This window comes from Ixodes scapularis, unplaced genomic scaffold, assembly GCF_016920785.2.
Source record: "Ixodes scapularis isolate PalLabHiFi unplaced genomic scaffold, ASM1692078v2 PGA_scaffold8__174_contigs__length_109621045, whole genome shotgun sequence".
NCBI lineage: Eukaryota > Metazoa > Arthropoda > Arachnida > Ixodida > Ixodidae > Ixodes > Ixodes scapularis.
In genome coordinates this window covers 59,883,338-59,899,055 of record NW_024609883.1, presented here as the reverse complement: position 1 = coordinate 59,899,055, position 15,718 = coordinate 59,883,338, and the positions used below count along the sequence as shown (strand labels likewise).

Here is a 15,718-nt window from a genome sequence, read left to right as displayed (position 1 = left end):
GGGTTCCGTGTTTTTGGGGTTTATTTTTCTTCGAAGTCAGGGGGTGTTTTTCTGTGTTTTATTTATTTTCTAGCATTCGGTGTATATATTTAGTGCCGGGCAAGGAAAAGGCAGTTATCGGGCTTATTTTGTCAAAAGGCTTAATATCTAACTGAATGACCTTTAGTACAGATTGGGTTCAAGATCACAAAGAAAAGAAAATGCTGACAAAGGTTTTCCCAGTTTGAAAAGTCGGTTTTTTCTATTTAAGGACGGTTCCAGGGTTTCTGGTTTTTACCAATCAGGAAAAAACCACCTCGAGAGTTATTTACTAACACCTACCAAAAAAAAAAACAAAAAAACGCAACTTTCGTTATGATGTACATACAAATGCCACATAAAGGGATAGCTGATGTTTATGTTCGAAAACCCCAATTTATTTTTCTCACTCTGTATTGTCTTTGTTACTCTGTCATTTATTCTAGAGTCCATTGCAACTCAAGAAGGTAGGGCGAGGGTAGGTCGGACCGGGGAGGAGGAAGCAGACGGAACGCTAAAGAGAGAAGGAGGTTCCCCCTCTCTCCTCCAGCATTCCGTCTGCTTCCTCTTCTCCGGTCCGTCTCACCCTCACGCTATCCTCTTGAGTTGCAACGGAAACCAAACTAGCATGCTGCCCTCCATTCACTCAAGATTTCACTGATCACGGTAGTAGTGGTAGTAGTGTCTGAAAATAAAACTTGTTAAGCACTTCCTTGCATTCAGTCCAGTCAGAAAGGGAAAATCTAATCCTCTTCACAATCAAAAAACTTCTTGCAGTAAACCACAAAATCGCCCCACATTAAGCCTGAAAGCGCCATTTGCCCCAACAGTTGGTAGTAATAGTTATGGTCGCGCCTTAATTTGTATGTTCCTGAGTCATCTTTCACCATGTAGAAGGTCTGCGAGTCAGGATCGGCCGAGTGGTACATGGTATATGGACACTTGACTTCCAGAACTCCATGAGGGACATGCTCCTTGGGGTCATAGACAAGTCTGTCCGGAGACGCTCCCAGCCATGGCAAAGATGGATCCACCATTATGCACAGCAGGTAGTCTGGATGCTGTGGCCACGACAACGAAGTGCTCTTTCGTAGTTCCTCACTGCATGGGGCTCGTGAGTGACACCATGCCTGCAAAAGAACAGGGCAATGAAAACATTGAAAAAAGTAATTTTCATGAATAGTTACAGAATGGACGGAGGAGATTCTCGTACCGGTTTTAAGTTCATATTAACAGTTACAACAAAACAAAGGTAATCTGCTAAGGCAGGGATTCTCTCTGTGAAGCGCTTCAGCGGTGTCCGCTGAGCTGAGCGTGGACAAGCGGAGTAAAGCAGTTAGGTTTAACCCTATTTCTAATGAAAAGGGGCTGCTCCACAAGCCCCTGGCTCTGGGCGCTACAAACAGCCAGTCAAGCAACACCCACGACTTGGCTAAGTTGGCTATGCCCGCACATCAATAGCGGCTCCTCCTCGTAAAGTGCCGACTGCAACAGAAAAAGCGGAACGCAAGGCTAGACTTGTCGCAACAGCGAGGGAACATCGGGCTCATCAAACCGGAGAGCAGAGATCATTGTAAGCAGTTCGCCGTCGCCGCCAGGAGAGCAGTGAAGTGCGTGCCTGCGATAATAGCCGCGTTTACTTGAATGTGACTTCAGCCTATCGACTCCAATCGGCCTTCGAGTGAAGCCAACGCGGCAACTTTTACGTGAATGCTCACCAAGCCCTACGCGAAGGTGGCGCCATGCTGTGTCAAAGCTCAAAGTTAAAGCTGCGTTTCCGGCACCGGCTGCACCACGTGACCACATTTTCCGATGCATCGCACATGAAGGCTTTTCAACGCTTTCCGCAAGCGTAAAGATTGTGCCCGCCGTCTTCAATGCTGTACAAGAAGTTATGAGAGGGAAGGAGCATCAAAACCCGAGCGTTTTGGGCTCCGGGTCGGACCACTAGGTCACTCTGGATCAGAGGCGACGTACCTGTGCACTGCCTGGCGAGCGAGATCATTTCCAACCACTTTGAGGACGCCACCGCACTTCGCCTCGCCAAACCTTGCCAACTGCGACCGGACCCCGAGGCTAAAAGGCTCCGGCATAGCCAGGAACAGCGCCAAGGTAGGAGCTGCTTGTTCTGTGCTACCATGCAGTGCTAGGAGCTCTCGGCGTCGTTCATGCTTGCGCCGAAGCCTCTTGAAACGCCCTCGGATGCGCAATTCGTATTTCGCAAGGCTTGGACGGGGGCCGCCCTCACCAAGCTGCTCAGCTATATTCCGCTCACTTATGATGGAAATAAACGCTCGCGTTTCTTCTCGGGAGAAAACTGGGGGCGACCATACAGGACCGCTGTTTGCAGCCGCCAGCAAGGCTGACTATCGCCATGTTCTCAGCTGTTCACTCGCTGCCGCAGCGAGCGCTTTCCCATAATCCTGCCCGTTCCAAAATATGATGCCAGCTCCGTTTACATGGGTTAAATGAATGCGTCTTTGCCATCTCAATCCACCTATGTCTAGCGACTTGAATGTGATGCACCTTCCTAGCTCATTATACCGTTTACATAATTGCCTTGAATACAACAACTGCATTTGATGCGAGTAAGTTGCATTCATGTAAACGAGGCTAATGAGGGTCCGAGTGCGGTGTTGCAGCTATGGCTGTGACTCTACTGTGGATTCACAGACGCCGTTTCATGTTGTACTGCAAGTATTCTTGTGCATGCATCTTTCTATCAAAAAGAGGAGTCTAGTTGAAGAGTGTGTGTTCTGAAACGAGAAAAACTATCTTGCCCGCAAATTGTGTGTAAGCACTCACTTGACGGCTCACACTCGAGAAAGATCTCGCTTTTCGGGGAGGTTCCGTAGCCCCCCATTCGTCCACGATTCTCGGGTTGCGACGGTCCCAAATGAAGATGCCGTGAGCCTGTTGGTACGGGCAGCCTTCCATGTTGCGCTTTTCGCTTGCTGGCGGCTGTCCTTTTCCAGTTGGCGCGCTTGTTCCGGGGTTAAAACCAAGCTCTACGTAGACAAAGACAAGGTAATACATAACAGGAAGGTAAATATAAAGTGCAAATGTGAAGCAAGTGGAACAAGACCTGAAGAAGCGATGTTTTGATAGCACTTAGGAACTGTGTTCCCAGCTGGTAAGTGTTCGACGAGGTGAACAGCACCGGCCAGGTAGGGAGCACAGGTTTGGAGGCATCTGTGCCACACTGCATAATGTTCGGGCTGATGTATGTCTTGAATCCATGTGGAGACACTGGGTGCTGGTAAGATATTCCAGATTCCTCGGGGACTATGCCAAACATTGAATCAGTGCCCAGCACTTGCAGAGAACGCAGATGCTTCGTAAAAGGCGAATCCTCGAGGTGGCCGAGATCGTCGCCCAAAATGTGAAGGTCCTGCTGCATGTCTGTCATGCTCCTCTTGCTTTTTCTCGCGTCGTAGAGCTCCGCAGAAAGTGCTTCGGAAGGCCCTCTTTCCCGCACGCTCCTCGAGTCCAGGTCGCCGACGCTCCCAGGATTGATCTGCGATCCCCGAGGACTACGCCACTGCTGTGGAAGTTCCGTGCATGTCACTTTTAGGGGTGCTTTCCTGTACCCTTCTTTTTTGAGAAGGGCAATCATTTGTAGCAGTGCTAAAGAATGATTGCACAAGCCTTCTTTGGCAGCACAATGGCAGGTACTCGTCGAGACCGAGCCGTCTGCTGCAGAAGGGTGTGTACTTGGGCTAGTTGGTTATTCATGAATAGGAGGTAAAAGCGCTAAAAAACGACGGACAAGTTGAAGAATGACGAACACCACAGAGCGCTCTGTGGTGTTCGTCATTCTTCAACTTGTCCGTCGTTTTTTAGCGCTTTTACCTCCTATTCCGTCTGCTGCGATCGTTGCAGTTGCGCGATAGGACTTGGATGACTGTCTCTGGCTCGCGTAGCACTGCCCGCGCGCCACGACGAAGCTCACATTCCTGTGTATGATAAAAACAAGTGTTGAAAATGCTTATCGGACAATTTATAACGCGCAGTAGTCACTAATGCAGAATCGACAACTTACCCGTTTTAGCTATCGCAGTTTCGAGTGATGACGGCTCAACGTAGCTTTCCATCATGAATTTGTAACTACGTCGCCGGTTACGCTCGCTCGTCTTCCGGGCGGCGTAATACTTATTCACCTGGTCAGCAGTGAAGTTATCCGGAATCGTTGTCAAAGTTTTGTGTCCATAATAGACCGGCAGCGACAGCGCCCGGCGAACTAGACGCTGCAGCGGCCGCCATACCAACGGCTTCTCCCCCCGCGCCCCCTCGATGTCAGTGTTGTCTGTCGTGTTTTGAAGAAAAGCCAAGTTCAACGGATCATGGTTGCCTGCCGCAATTTCGGAAAGGGTCTATTGCAGCGGGTATTCCTTAATGACCTGTAGAAAATGTGAATCTCATTTTCTTAATACATAGCCTAACACATTCCTCATCCAACTACAGAACTTAATGGTTCACCAGACCCATCCCAGTGAGGCAATATAATCGAGGAGCAGTTATGATTATTAATTGTAGACTGACGCAATGGGATCCGCAAACAACTCAGGCATGCCCTTCACACTGTCGCTACACTGATTCACGATGATTTCAGACTCAAGTTTTCTCTTCCCCAGGCTGTATTTAGAGTACCTCCAGAATTTCTGGGGGTTTTGACGAGACCTTATTCTACCAAGTCACAATGCACCTGGCGATCACGATTTAAGATTGTCTTACATTGCCTTCTGCAAATTTTAAATTCAACTTCCCACTTTGGAAAACAACTTTTGTTTAACTTCCTGTGCAAAATATCTTTCCGTTTTAAAAGGTTCCCGAGTTCCCGTGTTCACGAGAGAATCAGTTAGGGAAGCGAGATTTTTAGTACATGTTTTCAGAGGGATAGATATGTCCGTGGTCTCCTGAACAGCTCTTGTGAGGAGATACACTTGGCCGTTGACTTCAAACGACTCTAAGATAGAAGCCCTGTCAACACCCGACAGATGGTGATACATTCCATTGTAGTCCCACGCTGAATACTCAGCGCATGTCACGCTCCACATCTGTGGCCACAACAATACGATGCATGCAGAAAAGGAACATTAGAGGGATTGAGGATAGGAGGATAAAAGCAGAAAGAACGACATCAAGAGCAGGGTGATATCTATCTCCATGGACCATAGAAAGCTCACTTCAAGTCACGCGTACACAGTCCGTGGTTGAAAAACACGAATTCAAAGCATTACCTTGGTCGTTCAGAATGTTATTGTGCTTTCTGAGACCTAAAAAAATGTAGTAATAATAATAATAAAAAGAAGAAATGTTAATAATAATATTAACAATAATAATAATGCTTATTTCAAGTGCCGCAAAACAACCCCGCGGATGTTCACATTGGCGCGCGGAAGATAAAAAAGGAACAAAACACAGGTACAGCATCAAATGTACAAAAGAACTACAGACCTATTTTCCTACTCTGTGTATGCTCAAAACTGTTAGAAAAAATAGTTTGAGAAACATCTTGACACTAATAGTTTTTTAATTCCATATCGGTACCAAATAGAAGAGGCTTTTCTTGTGACACTGAATTAGTAGAGTTCTATCACGATATCGCTTATTCTTTTGATAGAAGTCTACAGGTAGACTGCATCTTTCTAGATTGCGTAAAGCGTTTGACATGGTCCATCACAAATTAATTTTGCAAAAATCAGTGAACGCTCCAGCAGTTGTTCTTAACCGGCTCACCGACGATTTAGAAAATAGAAAACAAGCAGTATTGATTTACGGAGTAACGTCAAGTCACTTAGATGTAACGTCTGGCTTCCCCCTGGAATCTGTGTTAGGACCGCTCTTTATTTTAATTTTTTTTTTAAATGATACTACTACAGAAGTAAGATCAAGCGTTCGTTTATATGCAGAGGACTATATCCTATACAGTGGCATCAAGTTGGAGGTAGGTTGCCTTGTGTTACAAAAAGACATTGATCGCATTTTAAGATATGTACTCAAGAAAAAAACGAAGCTAAATATTGTCACGGGTGGTGACCAAAATAAAAGGAAATAAACGGGAAGAAATAAACGTTTAATGTGGCGAACTTGTGCCAAAAAAATAAGGGAGAACAAAGATAATAACAGAGCGTCGCGGGCGTCGAAGTCGGCGTTAGCAGCACAGTCGAACGCTGGAGCGAAACTGACTCGACAAGGTCGCGGACGGCCTCTTATCTAGAGTTAGTCACTATCTCGAAGATTCGGCGGAGAAGGTTCGAGCGTAGCGCGCTCGGGGCGAGAATGAACAAGCACTTTCTAGAACAACAAAAACAAGGATGAACGATAGTTATGTCCGCAGCAAGAATGAACGAGAACGTTCTAGAAGTCCGTGACCCTGCGCGCGGCATTATCCCCCCCTTTAAAAAGTGCATCGTCCCGATGCAGCACAAAACGAAGAACAACAAACAGAAACAAATCCAAAACAAAAAGGCAGCAGAATCGCGAGTCGCGGTTCACAGTTCACAGTTCACCCGTCGACGAGAGTGGAAAGTTCTATCGTTCGTAATACGGCTTCAGCCGGACGACGTGCACCACCTCGGGTCGCGGCTGACGTCTTGCAGATGGGCGCGTTCCGTCGGGTAGAACTTCGTAGTTCAGATCGCCGAGGCGTCGGATGATCTTGTAGGGTCCGAAATAGCGTTTCAGGAGTTTTTCGCTGAGACCGCGACGACGTATTGGTGTCCAAACCCATACCCGGTCTCCGGGTTGAAAGTGGACGTCCCGGCGACGAAGGTTATACCGGCGTGCGTCGACTCGCTGTTGGTCTTGAATCTTGACTCTTGCCAGTTGACGAGCTTCCTCCGCGCGCTGGGAGATGAGTTGAGCGTCGTCGTTGACATCACCGGTTGGCACGTGAGGCAGCATGGCGTCGAGCGTCGTGGTAACCGTTCGGCCGTGTACCAGTTGGAACGGTGTCATTCCCGTGGTTTCTTGAACCGCTGTGTTGTACGCAAACGTGACGTACGGCAGCACCTCGTCCCATGTCTTGTGCTCTACGTCGACGTACATGGAAATCATGTCGGCGATGGTTTTGTTGAGTCTCTCCGTCAGCCCGTTGGTCTGCGGGTGGTACGCCGTGGTGCGACGATGGCTGGTGTGGCTGAGACGAAGGACCTCTTGCGTCAGCTGGGCCATGAAGGATGACCCGCGATCTGTAATCAGTACTTCAGGTGCGCCGTGTCGAAGGAGAATGGACTCGACGAAAAATTTGGCAACTTCCACGGCTGTTCCCGATGGCAGGGCTTTCGTTTCGGCGTATCGTGTAAGATAATCGGTCGCGACGATAATCCACCGATTTCCTTGCGTCGATGTTGGGAACGGCCCAAGCAAATCCATTCCGACTTGCTGGAAAGGCCTAGTCGGAGCAGGTATCGGCTGCAGGAGTCCTGCTGGCTTCGTCGGAGGCCTCTTACGTCGTTGGCACTCATGGCACGACCTTGTGTACAGATGGACTGTTTTCGGGAGTCTCGGCCAGTAGTACTTGTCACGAATCCGGGCGAGCGTCCGGCTGTAGCCAAGGTGTCCAGCCGTCGGGTCGTCGTGGCATGCTTGAAAGATTTCTTCTCGCAGGCTGGCCGGAACAACCAGCAGCCAAGCAGGGTTGCTCGTTCCGAAGTTCTTCTTGAAGAGCACACCTCGCCGCAGAACGAAGCTTGACAAGTCTCGGGCCAAGACTCGCGGAACTGAACTTCCTTGGCCTTCGAGGTGTTCGATCACGGCGCGAAGTTCCGGGTCGTCTCGTTGAAGTGCTCCCATGTCGGCATCTGTCACTGCACCGAGAAAACGGGCGTCGTCGTCGTCGTTAGTGCTTTCGGGAGGAGATTCGACTGGGGCCCTAGACAAACAGTCGGCGTCGTTATGCTTGCGGCCAGACTTATGCACAATGGCCACGTCGAATTCTTGCAGTCGCAGACTCCAGCGAGCGAGGCGTCCTGACGGGTCCTTGAGGTTGGCGAGCCAACAGAGAGCGTGGTGGTCCGTGACAACGCGAAACGGGATCCCGTACAGGTACGGGCGGAACTTGGTTAACGCCCAGATGACAGCGAGACATTCCTTGTCGGTCGTCGAGTAATTTTTCTCTGCCTTAGACAGTGCCCGGCTTGCGTAAGCGATCACCCTCTCTGCTCCGTCTTGTCTTTGGACGAGTACCGCGCCGAGTCCGGCGTTGCTGGCGTCCGTGTGAACCTCCGTTTCCGCTGATGGATCGAAGTGTCCGAGGATAGGGGGCGACTGGAGTCTTTCCCTCAGTTCGTTGAACGCTTGTTCTTGCTCCTCCCCCCACTGGAAGTTCACGTCGTCCTTGGTCAGATGCGTGAGCGGTGCAGAAATCTTGGCAAAATCGCGAACAAAACGCCTGTAGTAAGCGCACAGTCCAAGAAATCTTCTTACGGCTTTCTTGTCTGATGGCTTGGGGAATTCTGCAACAGCAGATGTCTTGGAAGGATCAGGGCTTACACCCTGAGCACTCACGACATGGCCGAGGAATTTGAGCTCGCCGTAAGCGAACCGACATTTTGACGGCTTTAGTGTCAGTCCAGCATTCTGGATAGCCTGTAGTACGGCTCGCAAACGTCTCAGGTGCTCGTCGAAGTCGCTTGCGAATACCACGACGTCGTCGAGATAGACGAGGCAGCTTTGCCATTTCAAGCCGGAAAGAACGGTGTCCATTACGCGCTGGAACGTCGCCGGTGCTGTGCACAGTCCGAACGGCATCACTTTAAATTCGTACAGTCCGTCCGGCGTGACGAAGGCAGTCTTCTCACGATCCCGTTCGTCGACCTCGATCTGCCAGTACCCACTCTTCAGGTCCATCGACGAAAAGTATCGGGCATGGCGCAGCCGGTCCAGAGTGTCGTCGATGCGTGGCAGCGGGTAGACGTCCTTTTTCGTTACGGCGTTTAGTCGGCGATAGTCCACGCAGAACCGAAGAGTCCCGTCTTTCTTTTTCACCAGGACTACCGGTGAAGCCCACGGGCTGCTTGAGGGCTGGACAATGTCGTCATCGAGCATTTCTTGGACCTGCTTCTGGATGACTTCTCTTTCTTTTACGGAAACACGGTACGGCGACCGATGCACAGGAAGCGCGTTGTCTTCAGTGACAATTCGATGTTTCGCAACGGTCGTTTGGCGCACCTTTGACGACGTGGAGAAGCACTCATTGAACTCGGCGAGAAGGTCACTGAGTTGTCGTCGTTGTGGGGTAGGCAGGGTTGGGTCGATGTCAAACTGCGAAGGCGGTGTTGTCTTAGGTGGCCACGAAGAGAGATCTTCTGATATTCCGGCGATTGCGGCTGCGTCCGGGAGTTCCTCGGCGTGGCCCACGGCGGTGCCCCTCGTAAGGTGCTGGGCCTCCTGTCGGAAGTTCGTTACGAGTGCGACAGTAGTGCGTCCGTCTTGGAGCTCCGTGACGCCTCTTGCGATGCCGATCCCTCTTCCTAGAAGCAACTGGAGGCTTCCTTCGAGCAAAACGTCGCCACAGAGAGTCTCATCGACCCCGACGGGTACGAAAACACTTGACTGCGGCGGTAGGTTCACGTGGTTTGCGAGGACTCGTACCGCGGATGACGTCATTTTGGGGTCCTCCTGTGGTGGAGCAGGTTTTCGAAGCGTCAGCCGGTTTGCTCCGAGGTCGATGACGGCGCCATACTCGCAGAGAAAGTCCATTCCGAGGATAACGTCCCTCGAACAGTCTGGCAGAACGACGAACTTGACAGGGCACGTCTCACCGTGGATCTCGACGCGAGCAGTGCATCTCCCGACCGGTGTGATGAGGTGCCCTCCGGCGGTTCGTATCTGAGGTCCATCCCACGGCGTCGTGACTTTCCGAAGGCGGCGGGAGAGCCTCCCACTCAAGACTGAGTAGTCTGCCCCAGTGTCCACGAGCGCTGATGCGTCGTGGCCGTCGATGACGACGTTTAGGTTATTGGACACCGTTGCAGGGGCGTGGTTTCGATCTCTGGTAGCGTTCGAGTGGAGGCCCTCCGACGTTCGTGGAGGATCTTGGCGTCGGTCGTCTTCGGCAACTCCACCTCCAGGGGTTGCCGCGCCTAGTTTCCCCGGCGAGGAGCGAGGGGCGACAGGCTTTCACGTCGGGGTCGGTGCATCGGCGAAGCTGGACGTCGTGGCGACGGCGACCGGAACTCTCGGCGGGACGTAGGCTCAGGGGACTGAGGTCGTCGCAGGTACTCGTCGATCTCCCGAGGGCGTTCACCATAACGGGGTCGCGGGTCGTTCGGGTGGAACCCGCGAAGCCCGAGTCGTCGGTATGGGCATCGGCGGTAGGTGTGGTCCGCTTCCCCGCAATGGAAGCACAGAGGGCGTCGGTCGGGCGTTCGCCACACGTCGGTCTTGCGGGGTGCGCGAGGCTCCGGGCAGGCGTACTGGATCTGGTCGTCGTGGTGTCGGTCGTGCTGCGGCGCAGGAGACTGACGTCGGGGCGACGCGACATAGGTGCGACGAGGAGGAGGCGGTGGCCGTCGAGCCACTGCGGCGTAAGTCAACGTGGGCTCCTCGGGGGCTGCCACGACGACGGGAGCCTCTTCCTGGAAGGTTCTCTGAACTTCTTCCCGCACAACCTCGGCGATGGAGAGTGAGGCCGGGCGTACTGCAGCGGGCAGGAGCTTCTTGAGTTCCTCCTGGACGACTTCACGGATAATTTCACGGATGCCGGGGAGGGTGGTGCCAAGGTCGGATCCGGATGTCGCCAGAGTGGTTACGCCGGGGTGTCGCTGGTAGTGTCTGGCGCGTGCTTGTAGGGCCCGTTCCATATTCGTCGCCTCTGCTACAAACGTTTCGACGGTGGTCGGCGGGTTGCGGACGAGGCCTCCGAAAATGTCATCTCGTACGCCTCGCATCAGGATTCGCAACTTCTTTTCGTCGGTGGCTTGAGGGTCGGCGCGAGTGACCAGGCGCAGGACATCCTCGACGAAACTGGTGATGGTCTCGTTTGCGCCCTGGGTTCTCATTCGAAGAAGGTCCTCGGCCCTCTCCCGTCGATACTCGTTTGTGAAAGTTCGCCTCAACTCATTCTTGCAGGCGGTCCACGAGATCAATGATGTCTCCCGATTCTCGAACCAGTGCCTGGCCGTTCCTTCGAGCGCGAAGTAAAGGTTCTGCAGGCGCTGGTCGTCCGTCCATCGGTTGTGCTGGGCCACCCGCTCGTACTGTTGAAGCCAGTCCTCGACGTCTTCGTGGGCGTCCCCGTGGAATGGCGTCGGAGTCCGGGGTGCGACTGGCAGGTAGATGAAGGCAGGAGCGGCAGGGGTCTGTGACTGCTGGCCGTCCATCGTCGGCTTCGTCGGCTGCTTGGTCCTGGGTGGCAGAAGTCCGTATTCCGGGTGCAGACCTTGGGTGCGGCGACTGGTCCGAGTTTCAGGTTCCGCGTCGAGTGGTGTTCTCACCGGGCTCGGAATCGGGCTTGCACTGCGGGCCCTGGGAGGGGAACGCTGCACGGGCATGCGCTACCCCGCACCTCCACCAAAATGTCACGGGTGGTGACCAAAATAAAAGGAAATAAACGGGAAGAAATAAACGTTTAATGTGGCGAACTTGTGCCAAAAAAATAAGGGAGAACAAAGATAATAACAGAGCGTCGCGGGCGTCGAAGTCGGCGTTAGCAGCACAGTCGAACGCTGGAGCGAAACTGACTCGACAAGGTCGCGGACGGCCTCTTATCTAGAGTTAGTCACTATCTCGAAGATTCGGCGGAGAAGGTTCGAGCGTAGCGCGCTCGGGGCGAGAATGAACAAGCACTTTCTAGAACAACAAAAACAAGGATGAACGATAGTTATGTCCGCAGCAAGAATGAACGAGAACGTTCTAGAAGTCCGTGACCCTGCGCGCGGCAATATGAACAAATGTAACCTTATGACTTTCACTAGGAAACGTCAACCAGTCAATCTGTTATACACGATTATCGATGTTCCGCTGGAAAAGGTTGAAGCAGTTAATCATCTCGGCGTCCACTTCACTCACAGTCTGTCTTGGAGCTCACACATAGATTTCATTACAGGTAAAGCAAACCGCATAAAAGTATATTTTTTTTAAGACGGAAATTTATTTACATTCTCCGGAATGTGAATAAAGCCGTGTATTATTCTAACTTAATACCAAGTCTTGAGTGCACCAGTGGTTTGTGGAACCCAAAAGAGCGCAGTCTCACAAACAAACTGCAACAAGTTCAGACGAGAGCAGCTCAGTTTGTTGCAGAAATTATAACTACGGAGAAAGTGTTACCGCTCTTAAAAAAATATTAACGGGAACCACTAAGCTGAAGAAGAAGACGACTGCGCTTGAAGTTTCTTCATGCAGTATATTAGGATCGTACGGGCATTAGTAAACCGATGTTGATACAACCACCTCACTTCGTTTCTCGAAGATTGGACCACTCTTAAGAAAATAAGAGGATACACAGCCCGAACCAACATTTTTAAACATTCATTTTTTCCTAACACCATAAAAGAGCGGAATGAGCTACCCGACGAAACAGTTTCCCTCGTGTCCGAGTCTCCTTTTTACTACATACTATTGCGCGATCGGTCGGCAGGCTGTCATGACTAAAGAAAATGTAACATCTCCCCCGCGTTTACCGTCTTTGGGTGGAAAATGTGCTGGGTTCTTTGGGAAACAATATATTTCTCTGTTTTGCGCAATTCTGTGTTTTTTCCCAATGTTATTGGTTTCTGTTTCCTATTTTTCTATTGTGGTTGATGTGAGTGGAGGAGCTGGTGCCTCTCTTTTTTGTGACGCTCTAACATGATTTTTTTATCTTTCTTTTTTGATTGATACTATGCGAGTGTATATTCGCCTGTGAGCTTGCGTTTTTGCTCACTTGTGCATTGTGGACGCAAGTACCATGTCATCTTTTATCGAAATGCACTGACCCCTCTACCTCCCCCCCCCCCCCCCCTCCATTCCTGTGTTATAAAACCTCTGGCGCTGCGGGGTAAACAGTAATAAATAAAAAATAATATGGCTACCAATAGTGCGCACATTTCACACACAATGCTGTGCAGTTTCAACTTTCAACTAGACTCTCCAAGTCCCGACGACAAACTGAGGGGACCAGGAAAATGTCACAGCTAGAACATTCGATTTTATTAAATGAAGTTTCGACACAAATTCAACGCAAAGGCACGTTCACAACCGCGATCTGCAGCACTCGGGCGATAATTTTCACCAATAAAACGACCATTGCAAAAAAAAAAAAAAAATAAACGAAAAAAACAAACAACGACGGATATCGAGCTGTTGCTAGCTGACCCGACTTTTTTTAGATGGGATCCAGTCGTGGAGCGGCTGAGCCAAACCGGCGCGTCACTTCAGGAACGCCGCCGATTGGCTCAGCCGCTCCACCACTATATCCCATCAGCAACGCCTCGGAAGTGACGCGCCGGTTGGTTTACATCCAGCATTTCCTTCTGCGGAAAACGCAAGAAAGTGGCGACAGTGGCGTTGGGAAGTACAAATATGTCTGCGCCCACGGCCGAGTTCTGCTCAGAGGCTCTAATCACTGCAATCAAAGGGTCAAGGTGATGCATGAATGTGAGAGGAACCGATACAACTATAAGCAAAAAAAAAAAAAAAGGAAAAACGGGAATTACACGTTTATAACGCGATGGCGGGAAGGGCAGAACCGGCGACGGCATACAAGTATCATTCGGAGTGAGAGCTCTCAAGAAGCAACTCGCTCAACGCACGCGCCAATGTGACCATCTGTTTTCCTTTTTTCTTTTTTTTTGCGATTTGATCTAGTCGCATCGAGCGAGTGCTCCACATTGCTGGTATGGACAGGCCTTAAAAGACATTAAGATGTCTGGTAACTGAACAAGGAAGTTTAAAATCGACAGAACTGAGCAGTAGGTTAGCATCAATCTAACCATTTACCACCCTGTGCAAAAAAAAATAAAACCACGCTCGAATGTTTTATTTGACAAAGCCCAAAGTAAGACACTTTTTAGAAAAAAATTCACAATAAGAATAAAGCGACACTGAAAGTGTCTTTCATACACATCCATATAATTTTTTCTTGCACCGATTTAATGCTTGGAGGCTATGTACGTGTTAGCAAATTCCAAACCACTGAGGTAAATTCGATCCGTGAACGAAGTTAATCACAAAATAAGCGAATCATACTAGCAGGGTGTCTGAACTTTTGTGTCATACGAGATCGAGAGCGAGATCTAATTTGCCTTTTGAGAAGCAAATATATAGCATTCGTAGACAGATCGTCTGCTATTTAGGAGCGAAAGACGTAATTCTTCTGCTACAATGTGCCATTTGCAGACGGAAATAAAACAGTTAAGCACCATGCGTTGTCTTCTAAGAGACAGAGCGGCGAAGTGAATTGGACGCAGGCTGGAAATTGTGGTCGTCTGCTATTTCACATTGGAAGCCATTAACAACACGCGATTTGTTTACAAATCTCAAGTTGTTCAGCTGCCGCAGACAAGCTTACATTGACCGTAGAGTGAAAGAGTACTAAGTACAAGGGCATCAAGGGCCGCGATACCTTTCTCGGTATTTGCAAGTTCGAAAGACGTTCTCACCAAATTTTTGCCCGATTGTGAACTCGTGAAGGAGTCAAATATTTATTACTCGTTGATAACACACAAGCTGCACCAGAGTCACAAGAAATCAGCAGTCGAGTATACTCTCGCTTTCACCTCAACCAGAACGAGACTCCTGAGTTCTGGTGCTGTCGCGGTGGTGTCCCCGGAATTATCTTCGGTCACTAGAAGGTTTTCAGAAGTCAGACGAACAAATAAGCACACGAAACATGGCTTTGAGACGCCTCCAGTCGTGTCGGTACACTGGACTGCAGGAGTTGCAATACGACATAAACACCACGCGTGGAACCGGGGGCCAACACTGAGAAACGTGCCGTTTGTTGCGGCCGCAGAATACAAAATGGCCAGGCGGCTTTCCTTCCGGACGTATCCTGAAGGGTCCCATTTCCTCCCGCAAAACATTGCAATTGAGCCCACAGAACGTAAAAAAAAACAAAAAAAATCTATGCCGGACCATTTAGACCTTTCAGAAGTTTTTGAAGGGTACGTCACGATCTTTCAAAAATCCTGAAGGGCCCGACAGACAGTTCTTCTATTGGGTTATCATTGTATTTCCTGCAAATGCCTTTTTCCTTGGATTTTACATGCATGGCCCTAAAAAAGTCAGCTTTGAGGGTTTCGAGTTTGCGCTTACCTTCAGCCTCAGTAGTCACGTCACACTGATGACGTCACGGTGTTCACAAGTCTATTAGCGTTTGACCGTGGTGCTGCAATGGCGACGAGTTTTAAGGGTCGAAACCGACGTGGGTCAATGTTACTTTATGTGACAGCATGGCGCCACATTACACTGTAACGCCATGCATGTCACACAGTTATGCCACGTGACGTGACATGACGTGGTCACGTGACAGATGACACCGAGCCTCGTCGGGTGATATCATGATGCCGTAGAGAACCCATTATTGCTATATATTTAGTCCGCCTTTGGCATATATAAAAAATGCAGGTGGTGTATTTTTTTTTCCTTTTGGATTCGCCCGAGCGCGTCCGACGGAATCATTTTCGATTGACGATGAGCCGTCTGTTGCCGTGCCATCCCATCTTGGAGACAAGGCGTAAAATCAAATACTTCACTAGGAAAATGCATTTTA

General features: G+C 50.1%; 1 pseudogene; it reads right to left on the bottom strand.

Annotated features, from left to right (window-relative positions):
- Positions 1-679: 679 nt before the first annotated feature.
- On the bottom strand, positions 680-3,427 carry LOC121833584 (annotated as a pseudogene).
- Positions 3,428-15,718: the final 12,291 nt, after the last annotated feature.